Raw genomic sequence first — 15,693 nt, 5'->3', positions numbered from 1 at the left:
AAGTGTTTAATCAGAATGTCAGAGGTGTATTACCTGGAGTAGGTGTTCTAGAAAAAGTGTTTAATCAGAATGTCAGAGGAAAGGTGTTAACTAGAGTAGGTGTTCTGAGGATGTGATAGCAAAGTAATAAATACTCTGAAAACTTACTAATTACTGGACATTGTTCGGCAACCAGATGGCCGTCAGACCCTCAATTAACACTGCAGTTCCATTGTGTTGGATTTGCAGCTGCAGTACTGATTGTACTGTGTGTGAAGGTAGATGGAGACTGGTAGGTGTATGGTACAGTTCCACTCTGTCTGACAGGTCCTTGTGTTGGCAGATAGGGGGGATGGATGGGTTGGGCTTATCCACCCCATCTTGATCGTTGATAGGTTGGTTGTCCGGTGAGGTCTATTATGTACACTGAATTTCTTTTGTGAAAGAGTTGCAGGTCCAGTGCTGAATACTGAAGATACTAATTGGTAGGGTGGATGCAGTGTTGCCATCAATTTTTATTTTCACTTATCTGTTTAAAATATAGGTGTAGGATAGAGATACTTATTAGTAGGGTGTATGTTTTCACTAGTTTTCCCAAAATCTGCTTAAAGGTAAAAGTGATAGTCCACAAGGTCACTAGACCTTCCTGAAATTTGATGATCTTCTACTCTCAGATTCATGGTCTTCATGAACCCTTGGCAGGTCGCCAACAACCTATTCGTGGTGAGTAGGTGGATCAGGTGGATCGGGTGGCCGTCTCGGTGTCTTGGTTGGTTCCATGTCATTTACTGCATTGCTCATAATATCAATCACTGGTTTGTATGTTTTAGAATGAATATTTACAGGCTGTGATATAGCAGGATAGCTACAGTATTTAACAACCAACAAAACATCATATAGATTTTGCTGATTTTCAAAGTACTCTCCTATAAAAGCCTAACACACACATATATGCATTTCCACCAAAACCGTTGTGAACACATGTGATTTCCCCCCACCAGACAAAAAAATTGATAATAATGACAAAAAATAAGGGTACTGATGAAATGATAGTGAAGGTGTAATGACGTTAAGTGTCTGAAGTTAATTTCGGGCATGTAGATCAGTATCTGGTGTGTCCACCATGCTGGTCGGTCGATACATGCACCACACATTTATGGCATGTTGTTGATTTAACTTGCGTATGTTTGCCCTTGGAATTTTCCACCATTCCGCCTGGGAGTTACCCCAAGCTGGGCCTCGGAGGGTGCTGGGTCTCTCACGTACACTCTCTGCCTGAGGACATTCCACGGAAACTCTTTTATGGACATGTCAGGAGATGTAGCAGGCCAGTCCAATGTCCGCATGCCTTCTTATCGGACATGATCGATGACCTGCTGGACACGATATGATCTGGTACTTTCATCTTCAAAATTTCGGCCGATAATTCAAATGAATGGAACAACGGCAGGATGCAAATTGTCAGCAACATATCATTGGCCAGTCAAATGTTCGTTAACATTATCCAAATCAATTCGCCTGTCATGTGTGATAACACCCCACACTATGACACTTCCTGCCCGCTTACTGATCTGGTCAAGAATTGTTGCCCTGGCAAACCGCTCTCTGCTACGTCTCCAATAACTTTGCTATCTGTGAATCGGAGGAAAAACCTTGAATCGTCTGTGAATATGGTGTAACACAATTGGCGCACATCCCGTCCCTGGTGTTGCCTAGCCTACCCCAGTCTCTGTCAGCTTTGGTAAGCTGTTTGGGTCACACCCTTCACAGGACGCCTTTACTTTCAGGCGGGCTGCATTGAGCCATATTTTAATGGTTGATGCTGAATTCACCTTTCTGTTATTGTACAGAATTCTCTGTTGATGGAAGGGGCAGATTTGAATCTATTTCATATTACAATTAATGAAATGAGACAATATTGTCTGGGTGTCGTTTTTCAGGACTGCCACACCAGGTCTCATTGCAGCCCCACCTGTTTGACACAATTCGTGTACATTTATTCATGTATAATACGCACTCGTGTGTTATATGCACCCTTAATTACGGGCAATTAAATTCGTGTATAATACGCACAGACTTTTCTTTTGAATCATTTCAGGCTGTCAGCAGAAACCATAAAATTTATGATCTTTCGACTCTTTCACCAAAACTATATTCTAATAAGAGCCCCCTATTTCTAATTTTGAGAGCGCCCTGAGCGCTTATTACGTCGAATACGGTAGGCAACTTGTGACATAGAGCCCCCTCTGTCATCCCCGATTTACCATGTAGTCTGTTCATAGGGTCTCGGAGGCATTTTTAAGTGTGTTTAGCTCAATGCATTAGTGATTGTGACTTCCCCTATACTTTGGCCTCTGTGTGCTGTTCATGCATGATGTACAATTTTATTGTGATTAGATGCTGCATTCAGGTCTAACACCACGGTATTGCAAATAACGTCAGTGATTGTATTTGTATTTTGTTTGTCCCAAAAGGCCCATGGCCTACAAGTACAGAATAAAGTGAAGACCTCAGTGATAGCTACATTCAAATCATTAGTTCCCTTATATTTTGTTGGTAGTATTTGATGTTTCCTGTAGACGAAAATGGAGCAGAATTGTAAAGAGCCAAAGAGAATACAAATGAGAGTAGTAGACACGGTAAAGGTCCCTCGTGGACCAGTTGGGTTATGTGTTATTGATGGCAGCTTCAAATGGCATCCATTTACTGACCAATATATTGATGTTGTGGAGTTAAATACATCTGTGTTGGTTCTGACCTATTTACTCCCCGGTGTTGATTGTGTTTATTATGGAGACACGAGTTGCACCACAACTGTGACTCAAGAACAATATTGAGCAAGACAGGATTACAGTTAAGCCCTTCCTCTAATCCCTCCCTCGATGCCTCCCCATGATCCCTCCCCCCTTGTGTTCATAGTTTGGGTCAACATTGTCATTAGACATAATACAGTGTGGGTAGATCCGGATATACATGATCAGTAAACAGTGCTATGTTATACTATTTATCATAGCATTACGCTGGTAGAACAAGATGCTCTCACTGAGGTGACTTAATATTTAAGTTCTATGAAGACTGGATCTTTGGTGTCTGCTCACTGCGGATGGATTTGGATGGATTACCACCTGGGAACACTAGCTTCCAACTTCGACCTGTTTGTCTCATCTTTCGATGGTGGAAGGAATCGATGCTCATGCTATCAGCCACTGGTTTACTACTTTGGGACCCGAGAAGATCTGGGGTAGAATAGGTCTTCAGCATCACATGCTAGCCTTAAAAGGCGACTAGTCTTGTCATCAGAACAGCTTACGGGATAGGATGGTCAGATTTACTGACTTGGTTGATGCATGTCATTGAATCCCAATTGCATGGATTGATGCTCATGATATCAATCCCTGGATTGTCTGGTCTTCGACTCAATTATCTACAGACTGATTTCATATAGCTGGAATATTGTTGAGTGCAGCGTTAAACAACAAACAAACAAACAAAAATTGCTTCTTCAGACCATCATTGCAGTACAGTTTCATCTTGTTGACAAAACTGTTCACTCACTCACTCAAGTTTGATGATTATTCAGTCAACACTAACAGCTGGCTAAGGAAGCAAGGTCTGCCCCCTGGTGGCCTGAGAAGTCATTACACATTAATACCAACCCTTGCAGAGATGTGGTTCAAGGACCACTTATGCCACAGTGCCCTGTCAGACTCTCTCTGCGTCTGCTCAATTACCATTTTCCCAGGTAGTTGTCAGCGTCTGCACACAGAAAATAACAATGTGGAAATATGGCCTCTCCCTGTTTATTGCGTCATGAAGGAATAATTATTTCATAAGAGGCACAATATCAGCTGCTGAATGACGTCTGTCCTGTACACCACATCCTGAAAGATCCTCGGATCTGACAGTCATTAAGTTTGAGTGGGGGAAAGCACTTGTTTTTTCATTAAACATTAATGGAGATATTACTTTTACAACATTGTTCTTCCTTAGCATCTACTCTGTACTCACAAACTAAAATACCAATTATCCAAATTGATAGCTTTGTACAGATAAGACTGTAGAGCAAGGAAGGATCACACAAAACATAACCAAGACTTAGAAATGAAAGAAATGGACTTCGATAAGTTCTACTGTGAGACAAATGCTTGTCATTTATATAACAGTGATGTATCAGCTAAAGCAGGTGAAATGTTGATAATGAAGCCCATTATGTTGTGCATATACTCCACTAGACTAGACCCGTGAAGATTCCGGGGTAGAATAGGTCTTCAGCAACCCATGCTTGCCGTAAAAGGTAACTATGCTTGTCGTAAAAGGCGACTAACGGGATCGGGTGGTCAGGTTCGCTGACTTGGTTGATACATGTCATCAATCCCAATTGCATGGATCGATGCTCATGATGTCAATCACTGGATTGTCTGGTCCAGACTCGATTATTTTACAGACCGCCGTCATATAGCTGGAATATTGGTGAGTGCGGCGTTAAACAACAAACAAACAAACAAACACTAGACTCATTGAACCATGTGTTGGAGGTGCTTTCTTACTAGTCTTGCATTCTCATGTTGTAACTGCTGACTTTATCATGTTTATATTACCACCTGTTTATCATTTCCGCTGAGGGGTCAACTAATATACCTCTCCACATTTGATAGGGATATTTTAATCTTTACGTCATAAGCATTACTGATTCTCTTAGTTCTCGTGTCAAGTGTATATTTAAATAGAATGACATACCCTATTTGACATGATAAGCGCCCTGGGCGCTCTCAAAATTAGAAATAGGGGGCTCTTATAAGAATATTATTTTGGTGGAAAAAAAACAGAGTTGAAAGATCGTAAATTTCAAGGTTTATGCTGACAGCCTGAAATGTTTATATATGACAGATATATTTTTCAAGAATTTTATTTCCCATTATTAAGGATGCATATAACACACGTATTATACACAAATAAATAAGTCTTGTGTACATACATCAATCGGAAAGGGTGCTATTTGGGATTGTTCACAATATATTAGCAAATTATTATAGCTTATTATAGTGGGGCGCTTATTGCGTCGAATACGGTATCTGATTATCCCTTTGAAAAGTTGAGTTGCAGAAATTCATTCTTTGTTGAGAGAATTCATAAGTATGGCTGTATGAATTTCGAAAACTAATTGAACTGCAGCACTTTACCTTTTATATTGTTAAACTGACTTTTCCATGTTAGAAATACAATCATATTGTCCTTGTCTGATTGTCTTCACACACTCAAGTGTATTTTCCAAAGTTCTAGGAATTAAGTCTCCATGTTGAGTGTAGGCATGTTGAGAATGCAAGTGCTATGACATCATTAAAAAGTCAAGTGCACATATCGCAAACCTGTAGATGTTAAATACGTCACAGTGGTTACCCTTGTATTCCCTTTTTATGCCTGGGCCTGGAAATATTAATCTCAAGAGACCACAGGATTCCCAAGTAGATAAACCCAGGTAATTCTATGATGCTCTATCACCCATGTGTGCCACCTTTCAGTGTGGCGTGAGTCATCCTGATTGTCATCCTTGACTTCAAGGCCATATCCTTGTTCTTGAGTTATGTACAGGAAATGTCTTCATGAGGAGCATTGGTTATCCTGTGTGCAGCTGCTAGTATCACCTGTTCCCTACCTATGCTTCGTGGTTTTATATAAATTGTAGAAATAATGTTAACAAACTGTCAGTTGTAGCTTTTCTTCAACATTAAACTGACATCTTACTGTTAGCCCAACTCACTCACTCACTCACACTCGTAATAGTGTGTATAATTAAAGTGTTCTCTAATCTGTGTCCATGGAGTCCGTCTCTTGTGACACCTCAGTGAAACATTGACCACTAAGTTAATTCCTACTCTTGTGACACCTCACTGAAACGTTGACCACTAAGTTAATTCCTACTCTTTGTGACACCTCATTGAAACATTGACCACTAAGCTGAGTCCTATTCTTGATGACACCTCACTGAAACATCGACCACTAAGCAGTGTCCTACTCTGGTGACACCTCACTGAAACATTGACCACTAAGCAGTGTCCTACTCTGGTGACACCTCACTGAAACATCGACCACTAAGCTAATTCCTACTCTTGTGACACCTCAGTGAAACATTGACCACTAAGCTGAGTCCTACTTTTGTGACACCTCAACAATAGATTGACCACTATGTAGAGTCCTACTCTTGGTGACACCTCACTCCAAGTTTGACCACTAAGCTAAGCTCCTTCTTACCCATTCTTACCCACTATGCATTGGTGTTATTGTGGACTGTGCTATCAGTTTGTCCCCTGTTATGTTGATGAATGCATGCTTGTAGTGGAGTGACTGCTAGTGCCATATATTGCCTTGTAATGGTTATGGGGACCACTGCCATGACTTGGACTCTATAGTGAGGTATTGATCAGACTCGATTTAGATATTGCAGATTGCCACATTTATCTGTATTGTGTGACACCGTTGAGGCAGTGAATACTAAGTGTGTGTCTTCAATGGCTTCAAGTCAGATCAGAGGCCTGAAGACTCCAGGTGTGATCAGGTTCACCACCCATCTGTGACCTCATTGCATGGACATTGTCCTCAAGTCTTGGGCATTTCTTTTTCCCACATTCTGACAATCTTTTAATGGAAAATGACAGATGGTTGAGTAAAAATCAAACATATTGTTTTGATCCCACACATGACAAGGTTTGTGGGGGAGTGTGACATGTTTCATTTCCTGAAATTCCAAAATATCTTCATGAATGCAATGAACTGGTGCCTCTTGCTCTTCAAGAAGTTTTAGATTTTTCGATTTTTTGTGTTTCCATGGCAACAAGTTAGACTTAGGTTCAAATAAAGGTAGGGTTCATTTCAATCTCATTAAAATCAGATCTAAGTTCTCGCTGCCGCTAACCAAAGATCTGAAGACATCCCATAACGCGAACATTGACCGACCACTGAAATGACAAACAAGAAGTCAACATTAACCAATTAGAAAGCAGCTTTCTCGAGCTTTACGGCACTCGTTTCAACCTGGCGACTTCCATTTCAGACTACGCTTGAAAAATATGTTGACACAGTTCTGGATTAAAAAATTTAAAAACTGAACAAACGAACGTTCCGGCATGTCTAATATATGGTTGAGATTGTATGGCAGTACTTCCCACCAACACCTTCTCCGTTCAAATGTTTATCCAAAGGAAGTGAGAGATAGACGATAATTTTGACGGAATCAGTCGTACAGGCCGTAACTGTCGTTCGGAATACCCCATGTTAACATTTTTAAGGTTGCATGATTAGAACACACATTCCGACTGTCACTTTCATGATCTGGTAAGCGACGCTTGATTGGTCGGATGAAAGGTCGTTCTGACATGACCCGTAGTGGGATGTCCTCAGATCTTTGTTTAGCGGCAGCGAGAACTCAGATCTGATTTTAATGAGATTGGGTTCATTTCCTCAGAGTAACCGTTCAATATTTCTTCCTGAAATGTTTTATACCCATCAGGTCTCATGATGATGCATTGAACTGGTTCCCATTGGGTAGGGTAGGGCTAATTTCAGGAGCATTAATTGTGCAGAAACTGTTCAATATTTCTTGTTGTTCAATATACAACAGGCATGATCTGAACTGGTGCTTTTTGCTACAAAATGTTGGGTGTGTTTTTGTTTTTTTGCATTTTCCATTTTCCAAGGCAACAAATTGGATGAATCCCTAATTAGATATCCTACATCATATGACTCTGTTTGAATTCCTGATTAATATTGGCCTCCAGCAACCTGTGTTTGTTTTGACAGGCGACTGGATTGTGTGGTCAGGCTTTGTGATGTGGTTGATTGTGTGACATTGTGCCCTGACAGACTGGGACGTTGCTCATAATGCAGCCTTAATTAAAAAAACAAGCACAGTGTCATGCATAAATCAGTTCAGGAATTGTTTGATTGTTGCTGTTTTGTCAGGGAAGTATGAGTTTTGCAAAATATATGTAACATTCAGCTATCAAGTGAAAAGCTCTGTCTGTTGAAAAGTACCATTGCTTATTCACGTCCTTGGAAGGTATTGAAAGCATTTAGAAAAGAGAGTGAACCATTTGGCTTTGTCGTCAATCATAATGTCAGTTGGACTCACAAGCTTTAGGATTAACCTATTCTGATTTTTGTTTGTTTGTTTGTTTGGTGCTTAACGCCACACTCAGCAATATTCCTACTATTATGGCGGCCTGTAAATAATTGAGTTTGGACCAGACAATCCAGTGGTTGACATCATGAGCATCGATCCACGCAATTGGGATCGATGACATGCATCAACCATGTCAGCGAGCCTGACCACCCGATCCTGTTAGTCGCCTCTTATGACAAGCATAGTCGCCTTTTACGGCAAGCATGGGTTGTTGAAGACCTGTTCTACCCCCGATCTTCCCGGGTCTCTGATACAATGGGGGATATGACATACTTTTCCTCATTTTATGCACATTTCATGAACAAAGGGTCTGGTATATTGATGACTTTGTTACACCTAGTGTGATAACATCAATGTAAACTGATCCTGAATCCTGTTTAATACATGATAATAGAGGTTTGCCAATAGATACGGATGGATATGATTTATCAGAACCTGATAGTTATGGTCACACAAGGGAAACTCATAAGATTTCGCATCAGGAGGTGTCAGTTGATGCCATTACTGCAGTAATGTCACATCCCTTCTGTGGGGAGATATGTTGATAGTGGATGCTGATGGCTCACATAGAGCTGCCTTGTTGATGGCGTTGGTGTGAGATAACCTGATGACTATCATCACAGAGAGACTCCGTAATCTCTCCCGAGGGGGTAGTGAACTGCATAAGGCGATATGTACATTTAGTTATTATGGTGTTATTAGTAATCATTAGTGTGCATGGAATATGAATGTATTATGATTGATGATCAAGGACATTGATATCACATAAGTCTGTCGAGTCCTCGATTCAATGGGGGGTGGGGGGATGGCCTAGTGGTTAAAGTGGTCACTTGGCACGCCGAAGACCTGGGTTCGATTCCTCAAATGGGTACAATGCGTGAAACCCATTTCTTGGTTCCCTGCCTTGATATTGCTAGATTATTGCTACAGGTTACACACAACCAAATGTTTTCCAATAGACTTCTATAGTAACGTTATAATTTTTTTTTAAATAACTAAGCATTCAACAGCTATTACCTGTACGTGTGTGCACAGTTTGGCCTTAGAGCAGCAATAAAAACAAAAAAAATGACTAGCTTAGCCAGCTCCTTTTCCGAGTACAGGAAGCTAAACACACCACCCCCAGTTTCGCACCAAATGACACCTACTTGAAAATAGTTGTGGTCACTTTCAGCATAAGTCATCATGTTGAAAAAGACAGAACTAAATATAGAAAAATATGGTCAGTTTTAATAACTGGATGGATGTACATTTAAAAGACATAAAAATCTTACACAATATCCTCCAATCACGGCCTGCGGATATCTCTCGATCTGCACTCAAGGCTCCCTACGAAAAACGCACTGTCCCAACTGGTTCTGATTTAGTGTAGTAGAACCCATAAAAGGGGTGAATCCATACTCACTTCTAGATTCAGCAGATAATGCTTTTGAGGGAATCTGGTCTAACCATGTTAAAGCCACTTTAAACGTTATTGCATTTATGTCACAGTGTGTGAGCATACATAATGAAAGCAATTCTTGGTTTTGAACTGAACATCATGGGTGTCTGACATGCCTTAGGGACGCATTTCTGCAAAGCAGCTTCCACCGCCTTAGATGACTGCACCACCTGTACCGCTAGGTAGGAAGTTGTTACAGATTTAATGTTGATGTTGATCTGGATTTTCTCTTATATAATGTTTTCTGAATGGATACTAACATGTCCATTCAAGCAAGATGTATCTTGGATCAATTGAATGGAAACATTAATGATTAATAGTATATTTATGCCATTTATTTTGTCTATAACTATGGTTTATATTGAAGCCAGCTTGAATGTGTATAAACTATTGATAGTTTGACTTGCCATCAACATACATGTGTTGTCATGGCAAATTAGGATGAATTAATAATTTGATCCATTGTTGAACCTCTGGAATTATTTTTCTGTAGTTAGGGACCAGTCATTTATTGTAGGGGTGCGTGGGTCAGTGAGAATGAGGGAGGGTCACCCCAAAATATGACAGTCTCCATGGGAGGGTCATAAAAATAGACACATTTGGTCAGGGTCATGACAAAATGGACAGCTTTTGCTTTGTGTCTATTGAAAACAATATACAAGGACATGGGGAGGGGCATCCCAAAAAGTGACAAGCATTAGGGGAGGGTAATTATTTTCAGTATGTTACTGCATCAAAAACCTCTGACCCATCAACCCCTGTAATAAATGACTGGTCCCTTTTCAGCTTTGCCTGCATTAGGAAATGTCAGTCAGCAGATATGAGAGTATCCGAAAAACTGTGATTGTACTGTAGAGAGGCGAGGGAGATAGATTCCTGTCACAAGAAGAATGCTTTTAAGCAGAGAGGAGAGCGATAATCCAAATGCTGAATCACTGTCGAGATTGTTACAGGCTTGGACTGAAATAGCATAGAATAATAAAAAGCCTGATTAAGCAGGTAGACAGTTTGGTGGTAGAAGTATGCATGGTAGTAGTAGTTGATGTAGATGTGTCACACATTAATGGGGGCATGGGTGGGCCAGTGGGCTATGGCAGGGCACTAGTTGCTGTCCCTCAGGTGTGTCAGAAACCTAGGATCTTTGGTTTGAATCCCAGATTTGCCTTGATGTTTCTTGGTTTGTCAGCACTATCATTTGCAACCTGTGCTGGTGGGTTTCACCTGCATCGCTTTGGCTCGTTTCCGACATCAAGCTGACAAGACTGAAATATTGTTCAAACTCACTAATTAAAACTGGGGTCTTTCATGGTTACAGATATATTTGAACCTAGGGACCCCCTAAATCTTCAAATTACAACATCAGTGTTATGACAAGGATCACTTGAATTTCAGGCTTATTTTCGAACACCATTGACTGTTATTAATGTATGCTTGTGATAGGAGTCTGTTGAGATTCCATCCCGGAATTGGGGCACACTTGTGGGTTTCACTTAAGTTGTAAACATCTAAGACCTGCATCACTTCAGGCTTTCCTCCTACATTAAGCTGACACACTATGATATAACTTGATTACTGTTAAAAGCGGCGTTAAACATAACTCACACACACAGCACCTTATGCAGTGGGTTTCACCACAGTGGTAAACGCTTAGACCTGCAACACAAACCAACCATACAGGGATTGTATATACGGTACATGTAGCTTTTTGTGATATATTGTTATAGATTGTCTATAATAAGGGCAGTCTGTGTGTTGTGCCGACTGGCAAGACAGCCGTGTGGTCAGGTAGATCGAAACAACTGCCATATATCAGCTGTGCATGGTGTTTATTGCATGTTTGAAAGGGGTGCTTCAGTGAGGGACTCTTGTCAAAACTCGCGGAGAAATGGTTACTTAGTTATAACATTTATAACATAATAAAAATGTCACATGTACCTGGTTCAACCTTTGTTAAGATTGCCTCTGTGGTGTAGTGGATAGATCATCTGCCTTGAGGGGAAGGTCTGAGGTTCAGTCCCTGGTCACGTCATACTATAAGCTGTTAAAAGATGGTACTTGTTGTTACCCTGCCTGAGGTGATTGGTCAGTTCAGGGTCAGTTTAATGTGTCTGATTGGGGCATAGATGTTAAACTGCAGCATATTATCTGAATGGTTTAGCACTAGAAAACAGGCACAAGTCTGGACTATCCAGCACCTCAGATATGAGGTAGGCATGGCCAAAATGCAAATGTCCAATTGGCGAAAAAATATTTCCGGATCTCTTGCACGCATGCACATTTCTATATAAGTGAAGTAATCTTGAACGTCACATTTCACCTCTTATCCGGCATATGAGAATATGTACTTATCTTTTTTCTTAAACTTGAAATGAATATGAAATGTTAGATGTCTAGTTAAAATTGCAGAGCAATCACATTCAATGCCCAACTGGAGTAATAAGAATATCCCTATCAATAGTTAAGTAGCATATGAAAGATACGAGTCACTATATAGAATGGTACAACTATATGGGAAGGCTGCGACAGTATCAAATCTAACGTTCACCATGAGGAATACACAACCAGTACTGTTGTATGTCCCATACCCTTAATACAATTGCCATTACTGTAATATAGATAGATACAGGATTGTTGACACTAGCAACAGTCCTGCTTGGGATTAGTGCAAGTGCCCCGTGGTGTGAAGGCCACCCTCATTAAGTGTAATCACTGACATGGAATGTATGTACCCTGCTATCGGATTACATGGAGAACAGGCAGTGAGGGAAATCTGGCCCAGTTAGGTCACTTTGTTGTCTGAGGTGGACCATGTGTGGTTGAAGGAGGAGAGTCTGGTGTCTGGTGTGTAGAGTGCAACTGCTGGTCAAAGAGTGAAGATGGACACCAGCCTGTAGCTGAAGTATGACAAGACTCAGGAAAAGCTCTACCTGTGGTATGTTACCCTGGATAACGAGTGTTTGTCATGACCATCATACTTCAAAGTATTAGCCCAATATCGTAAAGGCACACACCGCAGTTGTGACAGAGGGTCAAGGCTGTGCACAGTTTATGACAACCTTAAGTTGGTCGATATTCCTGTACAGAAAACAAAGTCAAATCAATATTATCTTAACTGTTATTATCATCACTAGAAGAGTTTCAAAATTGTTTTATTAGATTCTTTAGTTCCAGATCTTTTCTCTGGAATGTTGAAGATGGCATTCAAGGAGGTCATTAAAAAGTCCAACCGTTTATACTCTGAATAATTGATATCAGTGAAGGTCTTGAGAAGGTAATCGAAGCTGGCTGCCACGTCTGTGGATGGCCTGGATGTTGTGTGTTCCCCAGCCAACCAGACTGCCTGCTGCATTGACCTTTCATTAATAACATGACTAATTAACAAGAAGGGTGGTCCCCTAACCAGGGTGGTGGCGGCATGGTCACCCAAGCAGCAGGGAGATATGGCAGAATACACACCTGTAATGGAGGGTATAAATACTTCATACACTGGGATGGCCGAGTTACCACCTAGCCAACCAGGAAGCTGAATGTGGCGGCCAATAAACACCCATACTTCACCAGGATGTTATTTTTAAGAACTCTTAGGTTTCAAAGCTTGGAGGGTTTTAATTTTTAACCCCTGATAACATGATGAAACCTCAAGAGATCTCCATTATCACTATCCCATTTCAAAATTTGATATTCCCATGATACTGTAAAGACCACTGGCAAGGATTTGCAAGTGGCTTCAGTACAGAGATTCAGGATATACCACTCAACATGTGATAGGGATAGTCAGAGTGCTATGTGGGGGGAAATCTGACTGGTTCGAGATGTTGTCGTAGAATGCATTTTGGGCCGGACCTTACGTATGTTAAGCTTCATTTCCTAATAAACAAAAGTAAATGTTTATAAATGATTTTCGTGTAGTGTGAGCTAGCACAGTATCTCTTTAAAGAGTTGAGTAGTATTGTTCAATCCATTTGAGTGAACTTTGGACTCATTGTCTGGTTGTTTGGGAGAGAAGTAAAGATTAACTTCTTGGTGTTCAGACAGTTTATAGTATGCAGTACCATCTGCATTATTGCGGAAATCTTCTAAAACTTCACACTCACTCATGCCCCCTTGTTTTATTCCCCTATGAAGATCCGGGGTAGAATAGGTCTTCAGCAACCCATGCTTGCTGTAAAAGGCGACTAATGGGATCGGGTGGTCAGGCTTGCTGACTTGGTTGATGCATGTCATCGTATCCCAATTGCCAGTGATGTCAATCACTTGATTGTCTGGTCCAGACTCGATTGTAAAATACAGACTGTTGTCATATAGCTGGAATATTGCTGAGTGCTGCGTTAAACAACAAACAAACAAAACAATTATTACTTCAAATGAAGCATGACAGGTGTCAGTTCCATGACCAAATTGCATCCTATTTGTATACCAACATTTCCAAACATCCAGTCAGATTCATATCTGGACACCCAGAGTATCCTTATCAAATGTTTGGTGTTAGGCTTAATATTAGGCTTATCTCAAAGTCTCTGAAAGGATAATTATGTTTACCCAGTGGTCCAGCCTGTGTAGGTGTCAGTCATATCTCTACCTAAACTCTATTAATGTTACTGTCTGATCATTGCTGATGTGTCAGTCATTCCAATGCCTTGATGTCTCACATCTAGCGATGTCAAACTGCTGATGTGTCAGTCATTCCTGTGCCTTGATACCTAAAGTCTAGTGATGTCAAACTGCCGATGTGTCAGTCATTCCTATGCCTTGATACCCAAAGTCTAGTGATGTCAAACTGCCGATGTGTCAGTCATTCCTATGCCTTGATACTTAAAGTCTAGTGATGTCAAGTTGCTGATGTGTCAGTCATTCCTATGCCTTGATACCCAAAGTCTAGTGATGTCAAACTGCCGATGTGTCAGTCATTCCTATGCCTTGATACCTAAAGTCTAGTGATGTCAAATGCCGATGTGTCAGTCATTCCTATGCCTTGATACCTAAAGTCTAGTGATGTCAAACTGCCGATGTGTCAGTCATTCCTATGCCTTGATACCTAAAGTCTAGTGATGTCAAACTGCCGATGTGTCAGTCATTCCTATGCCTTGATACCTAAAGTCTAGTGATGTCAAGTTGCCGATGTGTCAGTCATTCCTATGCCTTGATACCTAAAGTCTAGTTATATCAAACGGCTGATGTGTCAATGAGTATACATTTCAGGTTCAACTTTGATGAAGTCTTGACTGTGCCTCATTGCCCAGCTTAATTCCCCATGGGGATTCTGGGTTAGAATAGGTCCCCAGCAACCCAAGTTTGGTGTAGGAGATGACCAAATGGATTACATCCAGGTCTGAAGCACAGTGACTTGGGAGAGAGCATGTCCTTGTACGCCAACAGGGGATTTTGTAAAAAAATATATTTGTGCCAGAAAATGCTTGAAAAAAATAATTGTGCTTTTGACTTGAGAAAAGAAAAGAAATTATCAGCCATAAAAAAATATATTGCATAGTTACAAGCTTCTTTTTTTTTTTACATAATTAGGCTCCTACTCTAAATAAAAAAAAATATCTTGTTTTGCAGATGTAGCTGAAAAAATAGTTCCCGAATTCGACGTAATAAGAGCCCAGGGCGCTCTCAAAATTAGAAATAGGGGGCTCTTATTAGAATATTATTTGGGTGGAAAAAAGAGAGTTGAAAGATAAATTTTGTGGTTTATGCTGACACACTGAAATGTTTATTTGCGACAGATACATTTTTCCAGAATTTAATTGCCCATAATTAAGAATGCATATAACACACGAGTGCGTATTATACGCGAATAAATAAGTCTTGTGTTACATTATATCTTGAGTTGAAAGATAAATTTCGTGGTTTATGCTGACGGCCTGAACTGTTTATATACTACAGATATATTTTTCCCATAATTATGGTTGCATATAACACACGAGTGCGTATCATACACGAATAAATAAGTCTTGTGTACATTGATCAATCGGAAGGGGTGCTAATTGGGATTGTTCACTTGCCAATATATTAGCAAATATCGCCGTGGGTGCTTATTAGAGCGGGGCGCTTATTACGTCGAATACGGTAATCTCCATACATAATACCAAGCATC

The 15,693-nt window shown here is 40.5% G+C and overlaps 1 protein-coding gene across 4 annotated transcripts in view; it reads left to right on the top strand.

Moving 5' to 3' along the window:
- LOC124122860 (tubby-related protein 3-like) overlaps window positions 1–15,693 on the top strand; it is a 73,477-nt gene that overhangs the window by 14,481 nt on the left and 43,303 nt on the right. Inside the window, exon 1 of one of the 4 annotated variants that reach the window (XM_046486037.2) lies at window positions 12,382–12,528. The exons of the other annotated variants lie outside the window; for them this stretch is intronic. The gene's annotated coding sequence lies outside the window, so the exon portion shown is untranslated. Of the gene's footprint in view, window positions 1–12,381; window positions 12,529–15,693 lie in introns of those variants that run through there. 4 annotated transcript variants of the gene reach the window in all.

This window comes from Haliotis rufescens, unplaced genomic scaffold, assembly GCF_023055435.1.
Source record: "Haliotis rufescens isolate VD_foot unplaced genomic scaffold, xgHalRufe1.0.p SCAF_49, whole genome shotgun sequence".
NCBI classification, from domain to species: domain Eukaryota; kingdom Metazoa; phylum Mollusca; class Gastropoda; order Lepetellida; family Haliotidae; genus Haliotis; species Haliotis rufescens.
Note: the sequence above shows the minus strand (reverse complement) of the source record. Positions and strands in the feature narration are given on the sequence as shown.